Here is a 13,358-nt window from a genome sequence, read left to right on the forward strand (position 1 = left end):
AAGTAGTAATAATTAGGATAATAGCAAATGGATTCTGAATAGTTGACCAAGCATTTTCCTATAATTGATCTCATTTTGTGATTGATAGCTGGTAGACTGATTTACGTATCAGTTTGACTATTATAGAAAGATATTACAATATTTGTTTAGGAAATACTTCCCTAACTCTTTCTTTCTTTTCTAGGTGACTGCTTAGCCCTCCTGGCAAACATAAACAGATCAGTTTGAAGAATAGGCAGACAAATGTGCTTCATTTTACGGAAGATCACCCATAGCAGCTTTCAGGTTTCCCAGGTGTTTCAGTGGTAAAGAATCCACCTGCCAACGCAAGAGACACAAGCGACATGGGTTTGATCCCTGGGTCCAGAAGATCCCCTGCAGGAGGAAATGGCAACCCACTCCAGTACTTTTGCCTGGAGAATCCCATGGACAGAAGAGCCTGGTGGGTTACAGTCCATGGGGTTGCAGAGTCGGACAGGACTGAGCGACTGAGCAGGCACACACACACACACACACACACACACACACACACCCCTCTGTCTCAAACTCTTGGATGATTGATACCCAAGGAAGTCCCTCTGGTAAGAGTTACTCTGTCGCTCCTTTGTAACGATTAGTGAGGTTTTGTGAAATGACAGATAGCATTCTTGGATTATATTCAATTTAAAATTACAATTAAAGAAATTAAAAATCACTTAACTCCACATTTGGTGTCAAACCTGGGGCTTAACGGGTTTCCCACGCGTCTGAGAATTCATTAGCGTTCCTTCTCCTTTGTTCTTTCTCGTGTCTTGACTTCATGCTTAGTGTACTGATCCTTCCTCAGCCATGCAAGAAGCTCTAAAAGTATCTGTCTACAATACTTATTTTTTAATTCTGAACAATTCCTCTCCCAAGGTTAGTGCTAATTATACTGTCAGGATGCGGTGGTGGAGTTAGCTTAGTTAAAAAGAAAGAAATGCAAGAAAAAAAAAATGGCTATTGATAACTTGAGGCGACGTTCTGAGTGTGAGAACACAGCAGAAACACTTGGTGGATGGGGAATTAAATTTCCACATGACTGTATGGATGTGCGTACATGATTCAGTGAGTCAAAGATAATGAGCCTTTATTTGCTTGGCTCCATATCCAAGGCTCTTCAACTGATTTCTATTTCAGAAGCATCCTCCTGTCTGTCCTAAGAGGATAGATGAGGCAGCTCTTCTGCTCCTCACTGCTTGTTTGGGGGTCCTATACACTGTGTCCTAGCCCTATTTATCAACTCCACTGTTTGTAAAAGTGAGCTGCTAATCAAGGATGTCTCTCTTGTCCCCGCTACCCTTATTGGTTGTCTTGAGCACTTTTCTTAGGCTCCTGTTTCATCAGGTTTAGAGGAACAAGGAGGTGTCAATGCCTACCTATTACCAGGTATGCAAATATACACAAAGAGCCCTGGCACAGTGCCTGAGATGTTCCTAACCCCCCTTGCTCCTTTATGCTCTTTTAATCTTTCCTCAAATGTTTCTTCTGAGAGGGATAGCGGTCAGCATTTTGTAGACTGACAGTTCTCAGCGTCTCCTTTCTGCTTTGTGTTCTTTCTTTTTTAAAAAAATTTATCTGTTTGGGTCTTAGTTGTAGCACGTGGGATCTTTAATCTTCGTTGCAGTATGCAGGATTTTTTTTTTTTTAATTGTGACATGTGGGATCTAGTTCCCTGACTAGGGATCAAGCCTGGGCCCCTTTAATTGAGAGCTCAGAGTCTTAGCTACTGGACCAACAGGGAAGTCCTTTGCATATTCCCCTAACTTTTAAAAAATGAGGTATAACTGACATGTAAAATTATTAGTTTCAGATGTGCATATGTCTTACTACAATGATTCCAAGATTTCTGGATTTAGCAGACTTGTAAAATTTAAAGAAAGCTTTGAGGGCTCAAATAAAGTTGCAAACATTTTATTTAGCCAAGTATTTAAAAAAAAAAATCTACCATCTACTGTCATCATCATTTAATAAAAGAAGGGGGCTTCCCCAGTGGCTCAGCTGGTAAAGAACACACCTGCCAATGCAAGAGAGGTGGGTTTGGTCCTGAGTGGAGAAGACCCCCTGGAGAAGGAAATGGCAAGCTACTCTAGTCATCTTGCCTGGAGAATTCCATGCACAGAGGAGCCTGGCAGGCTACAGTCCATGGGGCCTCAAAGAGTCGGACACGACCGAGTGCACATGCACGCACACACACACACACACACACACACATGATATTTTAACAACCAAAGGATATAATTTAGAAATAAAGAATAGCTTTACTAGTCCATCTAGTATGATAGGAATGTAAGCAAAGTTGCTGCTCAGGTTCTTTGAGGAAGGAATGACCCTGTGTCACACGCAGTACAAAACCAGGAACTCCTGTCTAGTGTCTTGGGGGTGACAGATAAAGCGTCTTTCCTCCAAAATACATGCACACTCCCAGAGACTGGGGAAGCTTGAGAAGGTGCGGGAGGTATGTGGGAGACGTTAGGGAGCCACTGGCAAGAAAAAGAAGGATGCAGAGAGACTGAAGGAGCAGGCAAGAGAAGGAAACATCTTGAGTTCAAAAGGCGGGAGCTTGAGTAGAGGCTGTGGGTGGAAAGACGAGAGATGGGGAAAGAGGACTTTCAACGTTGGGCACTTTCCTCCCCAGAAACTAAAGTAAAAAAGTTAGTTACCTTTTATAGACTAATGACTGTGGAACCTATATTTCTACCCTGGATTCTATTTTTGAAGCTTGAACGGAGCCAGCTGCCTGCTGAATATCTCGACTTGAATGTGTCTCGACTTGAATGCCCTGCTGGGCCCATTTGCCACTTACATTGTCCAACATTGTTCAGTTGCAAATTCATATTGAACGGAAACCACATTTATCCTTGCTTAGGCCAGAATGGGGGAATTCACAGGATTAGGTGACCAAGTCCTGGACGCCTGGGATCAGGGACTCTAGTGCGTTGGGTTTTGCCCCAATCACTTGTCTGGGATTCTCTTGGTTTGTTGGCTTTATTCCAGCCAAGTGTGTCCTGCCCTTTTCAGTACAGTGGCTGGCAGTTCTCAGGTTCCCATTTCAGAGCTCCTATTAGAAGAGGACAAAAGCTCTTTTCTTCAGCTCCATTTCAAATATACATGGGAAGGACTCTGCTGGCCCATCCTCACGCTTGTGATACCTGCCACATGCTACTGCAGAGCCCCGTTCTATGGACTGCAAGCTCCTTGGGACTTGTGTCCTTCACATGCCTTTCCCAGCACCTGGTGTGACACAGACTCACATATAGAAGGACTGAGTGTGTCACAGAGCTGTGACTTACCTCCTAGGAAGCTGAACCTGACACTGGGTGTGGGGGGACCAGCAGGTTCCATCAGAGGAAGGGATGGCCCTTATCACCCTGACGAGCTCCAGCCTGCGTGTGTCAAAGGGAGCAAAGATGCATGTTTAGGGTGCGGGTCTCCCAGTTCGCTCTATGACTCAGAACTCTCACAGGAACCCTTCAGAAATTGGATGAAGGGACTTCCCTGGTGGTCCAGTGGTAGAGTTCACCTGTCAATGCAGGGGACACAGGTTCCATTCCTGGTCTGGGAAGATTCCATATGCCTTGGGGCCCCTAGGCCCTTGCACGACAACTGCCAAGCCCACGTGCTGCAACAACTGAAGCCCACACGCCTAGAGCTCGCGCTGTTCAAGAGAAGCCACCACAGAGAGAAGCCCGTGTGCTGCAATTACAGAAAGCCCATGCTTAGCAATGAAGACCCAGCGCAGCCAAAAATAAATAAAAATTAAAAAACAAACTGGATGAAGATAAATGATAATGTGGCAAGAGTTTATGTAAAAAATAGCTGTGGAGTCCTTGCTTGATGATTGTGGTCAAGGCCTTTTTGTAGCCTGCTTTCAGTTACTCAGAGAAAGACATTTCAAAAACACTGCTTCATCCTCTTCCTCCTCCTCGTCACCTCTAATAACTCCACATTGTAAATCTGCGTTATTTCTCCTTCACCAAAAGTCAGTCAGTCTAAAAGCATTCATTTCATGGACAATTATCACACATTCTACTGATGCAGAGCACATTTAATGACAAGAAATAAAAAGAATTGGCTGTTACTGCGCGCTTGTCACCTTTGATAGTCTGTAGAGCTTTATTTCCCTGTTGTGTAGAGAAGACTGTGTAGTGTCTGACATGGGGGCCACCACATTCATTACACGCTCAGTCCTTCCATCCATTTGTTTCTCGTTGATTTTTTAAAAATTATATTTATTTATTTTAAATTGATTGATGATTGTTTTATAATATTGGTTTGACTTCTGTCATACATCAGTATGATGTATGACAATGTAATTCATACATCAGTATGAATTAGCCATCGGTGTACATATGCCCCCTCCCTTTTGAACCTCCCTCCAACCTCCCACCACATCCCACCCCTCTAGGCTGTCACAGAGCCCCGGTTTGAGTTCTGTGAGTCATACAGCAAATTTCCACTGGTTATCTATTTTACATATGTTATTGTGCATGCTTCCATGCTAGTTCTAGTTGATTTTTGAGGGTAGATCAAGGTATAGACAAGTTTTCCCCCCTCTTCAACAAAAAAGAAAAAAAAACCCCACAGTGATTACTTTTACTGTTGTTTCACAGTCGCTAAGTTATGTTCAACTTTTTGCGACCCCATGGACTGCAGCATGCCGGGCTCCTCTGTCCTTCACCATCTCTCAGAGTTTGCTCAAATTCATGTCCATCCAACCATCTCGTCCTCTGTCATCCCCGTCTCCTTTTGCCTTCAGTCATCAGGGTCTTTTATTTTAACTATGGTAATAGAAACCACAAAACCTCTCGTTGGAATAGATAATAAGTAAAATTGTCTAGCAGGAACAGGAAACCCATGTTGGGTGTTCATGCTTCCTTTTCTCAGTGCCATTGGACTGAAGTGAGAGGTCACTCTGCTCATGGCCTCCTGTAGCTTGCAGAGGCCGAGGGCAAGGGGGCGGGTGGTGAACAGCTTTATCTTATTAGGGAACAGTCACCTCTGTTTTGTCCAAGGTGCTGTACTTACTAAGATTATCACTGATAATTGTGTGTCTGGTAAGCTTTGCTTGGGCTTCCCTGGTGGCTCAGCGGTAAAGAATCTGTCTGCAATTCAGGAGATGCAGGTCTGATTCCTGGGTCTGGAGGATCCCCTGGAGAAGGACATGGCAACCCATTCCAGTATTCTTGCCTGGAAAATTCCACGGACAGAGGAACGTGGAGGGCTGCAGTCCCTGGGGTCACAAAGAGTCGGACACTTCTAACATGACTTAGCAGGCAAACTTTGCTCACCACAGTCAGAAATGTTAGCCCAGATTCTAGTAAGAAAGGACAGAGAGCCCTAGCTGGTGGCACTGGAAGGAAATCAACCCTGGATATTCATTGGAAGGACTAGGGCTGAAGCTCCAATACTTTGGCCACCTGATGTGAAGAGCAGACTCATTGGAAAAGACTCTGATGCTTGGAAAAATTGAAGGCAGGAGGAGAAAGGGATGACAGAAAATGAGATGGTTGGATGGCATCACTGGCTAAATGGACATGAGTTTGAGCAAACTCTGGGAGACAGTGAAGGACAGGGAAGCCTGCTGTGCTGAAATCCATGGAGTAGCAAAGAGTCAGACCCGACTGAGCGACTGAACAACTGCCCGAGGGGTCCAGGTTCCACAGCCTCAGGCTGGTTTCTGGCTCTGTAACAGTTACTAGAAATTCATGAGTGTCAGTTTCATCAACCTGTAAAATAGGCTCCTAATTTCTACCTTGACACTTTATTGTGGGAATCAACAATAAAAAAAATAACTAATGAAAACATATTGAGATCTTGATCTAAAACAGCTCCATGCTGAGTCTTTTATAAACTCATTTGATTTAAACAAATGATGGTATTCCATCCTCCTGATGCAGTATGGGGTGGTTTCTTCGTATTCTCTGTTACCAGAGGAAAGACAGGTTTACAGGGGTTGAGGAACTTCCAGTAGGTTAAACAGTTATGGGAACCCAGACAGGTATGTCCTAAAGGTGTGGCCATAGCATTGACACAAATCTTTCTTAAGCTTAGAACTGTACGAACCCTTTTTCCTATAAAATTTATTTTATTTATTTGGCTGCACAGGGTCTTTGGGAAAACCCAAAGTGAAAGTGTTAGTCACTCAGTCGTGTTCGACTCTTTGCGACTCCATGGACTGTAGCCCGCCAGGCGCCTCTCTGTCCATGGGATTCTCCAGGCAAGAATACTGCAGTGGGTACCCGTTCCCTTCTCCAGGGGATCTTCCCGACCCAGGGATTGAACCCAGGTCTCCCACATTGCAGGCAGATTCTTTACCATTATAGCCACCAAGGCTTATAGTTCACATCTTTATTATGGATGTGAATTATTTTTTTCAATGTTTCTTAATTTCCACAAGCTGAAGATTGGTATGTGTTTGATAATACAGGGAAGACATTGCAGCTTTACTCTTTATGGTGCATGCATGCTAAGCAGCTCAGTGGTGTCCGACTCTTTGAGATCCCATGGACTGTAGCCCACCAGGCTCCTCTCTCCATGGAATTCTCCAGGCAAGAATACTGGCGAGGGTTGCATTTCCTGCTCCAGGGGATCCTCCCAGCTCAGGGATGGTAATTTCATCTCTGGCATCTTTTGCATTGGTAGGCGGATTCTTTTCCTCTGGATGCTAGGGAAGTCCCATCACATTTTAAACTAAACATTTTTGAATAGGTGACTTACGGTCCAAAATTTTAAAAGTCTAAAAAGGAGAATTGGTGTTTAAATGAACAAATTTATATAGTATGCCAGAATTGGTTAATATATGTATATACATTTTTTACCATTTTTACTTTCTGCCAATCAAAACTATGAATGATCCCAGAATGGTTATGTAGAACATATGGATGACCATCTTTTTTTGCATTTCTTGTCACAGCTAACTTTCAAACACCAGGGAGGCCAATTTTTAGAAGGATGGATAAATGCAATCATGTAATATACACCTATGTATACCTACACAGGTTCTCCCTTGATGACAGAGGTGCAGTTTTGGAGAGAAGAGTAGCAATATTGACAAGGAAACACGTGGTGTGTTGGAACGAATGGATCTTCAGTCAGTCATGGGCACGTTGCTGGCTGTACCGCATTTCAAGATACTGCATCTAGATTTGTGTCACTGGGAAGGCTTCGGAGAGAACAGATGTGAAATGCTAAGCCAAATGAGTGTGCGAGTTTTGCACATCTGTCCCTTTAATTTCTCGTATTTTTGCTTCATTATCTGCGCCATTGGACTGCTATATCTGTCATAGGCCGACAGATGGCAATATTATAAGATCATTTTTTTAAGATGGTTAAAATGAACGATAGTCTCTGCTGCTCTGAGATTAGTCAGATGGAAGAAACAAGATCTTTATTGGTTGTCTCTTTGGTATTTACAAAATCTTTTTTTTCTAAATTTTCCATAAAATATTAGCCATGTTATTTTCACTTCACTGCTGCCTCTTTGTGATTGGTTTTCTTTTTTTTCTCTTTTGCTTAATTTTTCACTCCATAGTTAAATCCATCTTTGTTGTATTCTATGTGCAAATATGGTGGTAAAGAATCTGCCTGCCAATGCAGAAGATGCAAGAGACACGGGTTTGATCCCTGGGTCAAGAAGATTCCCCTGGAATAGGAAATGGCAACCCACTCCAGTATTCTTGCCTGGAGAATTCTCTGGACAGAGGAGTCTAGCAGGCTACAGTCCATGGGGTCGGACAAGACTGAACGACTGAGCACATGTGCAAATATAAACCTGCTAGTAATGAAGGCAAAGAATATAACCATATAACTATTATTAATTAAGTAGTACTAGGCATATAACATAATGAATTTAAATGAAGTTGGTTTTTCTGGAGAACAAGAGACCAACAAGCCACACTCATATTGTACCTTTTTTTTTTTTTTAATATCTTTTAGACTGGAAGAAGTGTTTTTATTTTTTAATGAATTTCTTTAAATGGAGGAGAGTTGCTGCACAATATTGTTTTAGTTTCTGCTAAAGAAACAACGAAGTGAATCAGCTGTATGTACACATACACATACATTTTGAGCCTCCCTCCCCTCCTCCCCCCATCCCAGCCCTCTAGCTTGTCAGAGAGCATCTGGTTGAGCTCCCTGTGCTACACAGCGCCTTCTCAGTAGCTGTCCATTTTACACATGGCAATGGCACCCCACTCCCCTGGAGATCCCAGGGACCGGGGAGCCTGGTAGGCTTCAGTCCAAGGGGTCGCTAGAAGTCAGACATGACTGAGCGACTTCACTTTCACTTTTCACTTTCATGCATTGGAGAAGGCAATGGCAACCCACTCCAGTGTTCTTGCCTGGAGAATCCCAGGGATGGAGGAGCCTGGTAAGCTGCTGTCTATGGGGTCGCACAGAGTCGGATATGACTGAAGCAACTTAGCAGCAGCAGCAGCAGTGTATATATGTCAGTGCTACTCTCTCAGTTTGTCCCACCCTCTCCATGGAAGAAATGTTTTTTTATTTTAGAATCAAGTGTTTACAATTTGTAAAGACCTCAAAAAAGGTAAAATTTTTATTTTGAGTACTACGCTTCTCTTCTCACTCAGTTCATGTTAAATCTGACCCCTGTGGAGACCCTTGAAAGACTTTTAAGAAGCTCTGGGTTCTGGTGGTTGGAAGAGCTTTGAGTAAAAGGCTTAAGACAGGAGGGAGACAGGGTTGAAGGCATTGAACCTACACTGTTGCCAGAAGGAGGCACTTCCTCCTGCTGCATCAGCTACATCCAGACGGAAGCCCCTCTTTTTTTTTTTTTAAAAATTTATTTCTTGTATTATTATCATTATTTTTGGCTGTGATTGATCTTTGTTGCTGTGAGCTGGCTTTCTCTAGTTGCAGCGAGCGTTGGCTACTCTTCCTTGCAGCACGCAGTCTTCTCACTGCGAAGGCTTCTCTTGTTTCAGAGCACAGGTTGTAGGAGTTTGGGCTTCAGTAGTTACAGCATCCAGGCTCAGTAGTTGCGGTTCGCAGGCTCTAGAGAGCGGGCTAAGTAATCATGGCACACAGGCTTGGTTGCTACTTGGTATGTGGTATCTTCCCGGACCTGGGTTTGAACCCATGTTCCCTGCATTGGCAGGTTGATACTAATCTACTAGACCACCAGGGAAGTCCCAAGACTCCTTTTTATTTGTAACTTTCCTGTCCCTTTTCCTCTGCCCCACAGCCCTCTGGGCCCTGAGAGCAGCTCACCTGATATCTCTACCTGCGGGCTGTAATCTCTGTCTCCCACAGACTTCCAGACCTCAATCATATATGAGGGTTAGAAATATATTCCCAGGTCGGACGGCTCTTAGAGCCCCAGTCCAGCCGCTTCCTGGACTCCCAGCACCTGCTGAATTCACTGGCATTTTGAATGCACTGTGCCCGGGAGAGTCATTTCCTTCATGAGCCAGCTCTGGTGTCTTATTTAATACAATCCATTTCCCACAAGTGCAGGTTAGAGGACTGGTCCACAGGTCCTTCATACCTGAGTCCTGAGAGATACCCAACAAGAAAAGATGGGAGAAAGTCTGGCTATTTATCACCCCTTTGGAGATTCACAGTACTTACAATTTTAGCACAAGCTCAGAGAGGATTTGCAGAAGAAAATGCTTTTAACTCATTTTAACTTGATTCCCCTGCTTATTTGAACATGGAATCCCTTTTCTAAGGGGTTTCTGGTAGAAATCTTGAGAACTACAGCCTAGGAGTCATGTGTACCTTATCCTTTCCTCCTCCTCCCTTGCTGAAAATATTGAGATGCATCTTGCATACTGTGCAGCACACAGATATTAAACGTACAGCGTGATTTTATGTACGTTCGTATTTGTGTAACCAAAGCCAGATCAAATGATAGAGCTTACTCTGTGATCCCACTTACATGAAATTTAAGACTAGGCAAAACTAATCTGTGATGACATAAGTTAGAATATTGATCACCTCTGGGGGTGTGCCAGGAATGGGGGTGGGGAGGCAACATGCAGACTGGGGAAGGGCCTGCAAGAAAGTATGGGGTTCTGGAAATATTCTACACCTTCCCCATTGGTATTTGCATCAACAGGATCTTTGTGCTCCCCTGGCTTGAAAGTTTGAATGGTCCTTACTGCCTCCTTTTTCTATCTTTTACTTTTTGGCTGAGCCCCACGGTAGCATGTGGGATCCTAGTTCCCTGACCAGGGATCGACTCTGTGCCCCCTGCATTGGAAGCATGGTGTCCTAACCACTGGACTACCAGGGAAGTCCCACTGCTGTCTTGCTTTGTGTGCCCAGGGAACCTCATTTCTCCCCTTTATGTCAGTGCCCTGTTTATTCTGGGCTATGCCCTTTCTTTTTCCTGGGCCACCCCCTACACTGCTGATACTTCTCGTATTTCTGACATCACCATAGATGTCACTTGCTGCTAAAGTTGAGCTCAGAATCCTTTTTATGCACCCACCACATTCTGGGTTTTTATTCTATCACCCTGAGCTGCAGTACCCTATTTAAGTATCTGCCTCCCCACCAGACGGTCATTTCCTTGAGGGCAAATGTCTTTTTTTTTTCTTTTTTAAATATTTATTTACTTATTTATTTTTGGCTGCACCGGGTTTTTGTTGCTGCATGCAAGTTTTCTCTGACTGTGGCGAGCAGGGGGCTTCTCTTGTTGCTGAGCATGAGCTCTAAGCTCAAGGGCTCAGTAGTTGTAGCGCACGGGCTTAGTTGCTCTGAGGCATGTGGGATCTTAGTTCCCAGACCAGGGATCGAACCTATGTTCCCTGCATTGTCAGTTCGGAGTCTTAACCACTGGACCACCAGGGAAGTCCTTATCAGTGTTTTTACATGTTGATTCTTTCAATGGTTTAAAGAATATCCCACAGATTTGTTTTTAATAAGATTTTTACAAACTTTTAACTATAGAAGAACACAAATAAATCAGACTTCAGGTAAGAGAGGTTACCTATACTTATTATTGCTATTCAGCATTTTAAGATTTCTAATCATCCACCTGGAAGCAGGAAATCGAAGAAGGAATGAAATGTAGCAGAAAGAGCAGTAGGTCAAGAACCTTTGATCTCATTTTGATTCCTAACTCTTCTATTCATTAACTGTGTGACCTTGAATAATTCGCTTTGCTCACTGTGCTCATCTGTAAAAGAGACCTCTGAAGTTAAAACTCGCTAAATTCTTTTTCAGTGTTAGACTGTTATGATCAGCTGCAACAGCAGGAATAGATAGAGCTGTCTCTGACTTAAAGGAAACCCCATCTGTGAAAGTTGTGAAATTTTGGCTTTATCAAAGAAGTTAAGTTTTTAAATATGTTTTTTTGCCCTGCACTTTTTACAGCATTACTGTGTTTTCTCAGCAACACTAACTGCAACAACACATTCTCAGCCCTCACCTTACTTGACTTGTCAACAGTGTTTACCAGTTTGATCACTTCGTCCTCCTTGTTGACCCCTTGTCATCCCATCTCTTTGTCCCTTTCTACTTTCCTGATGGCCCTCCATCTCCCTGTACTTTCCTCTTATTTTCCTAACTTCTAAATAGTGGTGAACCCAGAGCCAAAACCCAGTTTTCTCTTCTGTCTACATTCATTCTTATGATTCTCTTGTTGTTTAGTCGCTAAATCATGTCTGATTCTTTTGCGACCCCCTAGCCCACCAGGCTCCTCTGTCCATGGAATTCTCCAGGCAAGAATACTGAAGTGGGTTGCCATTTCCTCCTCCAGGCGATCTTCCAACCCAGTGATCGAACTTGAGTCTCATGCATTGTCAGGTGGATTCTTTACCACCTGAACCACCACGGAAGCCCTATGATTTTGTATTAGTTGTATATTGCTTCATAACAGATTATCCCGAAATTAGCAGCTTAGAACAATACACATTTATTATCTTAGAGTTTCTGTAATATGCGTCAGGAATATGGGCACAGCGTAGGTGGGTCCTCTAATTTATAATTTCTCAAGAGGCTGCAGTCAAGGTGTCAGCAGAGACTGGGGTCTCATCTGAAGACTTGACTGAGAAAGGGTGTATATCCAGGCTCACAGAGCTGTTGGCACAATTCAGTTCCTTTGGACTGTTAGGACCACTGCCTCTGTATTTAGCTGGTTGTTGGCTGGAGGTTGCCCCCACTGTCTTGCCACATGAGCCTCACTAACATGGGCGATAATTTTATCATCCTTTAAAAAGATAATATTTATTTATTTATGACTGCATTGGGTTTTCACTGCTGCTCAGGCTTTCTCTAGTTGTAGTAAGTGGGGGCTATTCTCTGGTTGTAGCACATGATTTTCTTATTGCAGTAGCTTCTCTTATTTCTGAGCACAGACTCTAAGCACACGGGCTCAGTATGTGGCATGTTCCCTGATCAGGGATTGAACCCATGTCTCCTGCACTGGCAGGCAGGTTCTTATCCACTGTACCACCAGGGAAGTCCCTTTCACCCTTTACATAAGATATACCTCTATCTCTTCTCTCTTGCTGGAAGTTAATAATAAACGTAATCATGTTTAATTGGCATCTCAAATTTAACGTGTCCAAAACTTAATTCCTAATGTGCAACTCAGGTCCCCACCCCAAATATGCTCCTCTGCAGTTTTTACCTTTACAGTCAATGGCAATCAGGTTTTTACAGTTTCACATGCTCCAAACCTTGCAGTCATCCATGGCTTCTCTTTCTCACTCACATCAATCCATCGGCAAAGCCTGTTGACTCTACCTTCAGAAGAATTTATATCCAGAGCTCAACTATTTTTTTGCTGCCTCCCCTACTACCATCCTGGTCCAGGCCACCAACACATTTATCTGCTGTCTTTGTGCCAGTGAAGAGTCTCCATTGCTCTGAAGGTGAGGAGCAATTCTGTGGAAGGACCTACCCCAATCAGAGCTGGATACTTGGTTAGCCAGGGGTTTCTGTTGGGATAATACCCTGAGGCTCCTTCTACGTTCCCTAGAGAGGACCCTTGGCAGAAAGTTAGCTCAGTGAATAATAGTCAGAGAGGCACCAATGACGTTATATCTGCCCTTGAACATAACTGTCTCCTGAGGATGACTATGTGTGACCCGGGAGTGTCCTGTCCTCCAGCCAGGGACTGGACAACAGAGGAGGTGAGCGGTTGTGCTGTTTTCTTTTGGTTTACTAGACATGAAATAGCTCCCCCCTTTTTATTAATAAAAGGTAAAGTTAAAAATGTTCAGTTTGATGAGTACAAGGAGTTGGGTGATAGACGATTTAAGCAGAGTATTTTTAATTACTCTGGCTCATCCAGATGTCATTGTACAATAAAGTGCATGCAGCTTTAGGCCATAAATCTGTCCCTTAGAATTTGTGTTATAAAGTAT

Source organism: Bos taurus, chromosome 14, assembly GCF_002263795.3.
Source record: "Bos taurus isolate L1 Dominette 01449 registration number 42190680 breed Hereford chromosome 14, ARS-UCD2.0, whole genome shotgun sequence".
In the NCBI taxonomy this organism is placed as follows: domain Eukaryota; kingdom Metazoa; phylum Chordata; class Mammalia; order Artiodactyla; family Bovidae; genus Bos; species Bos taurus.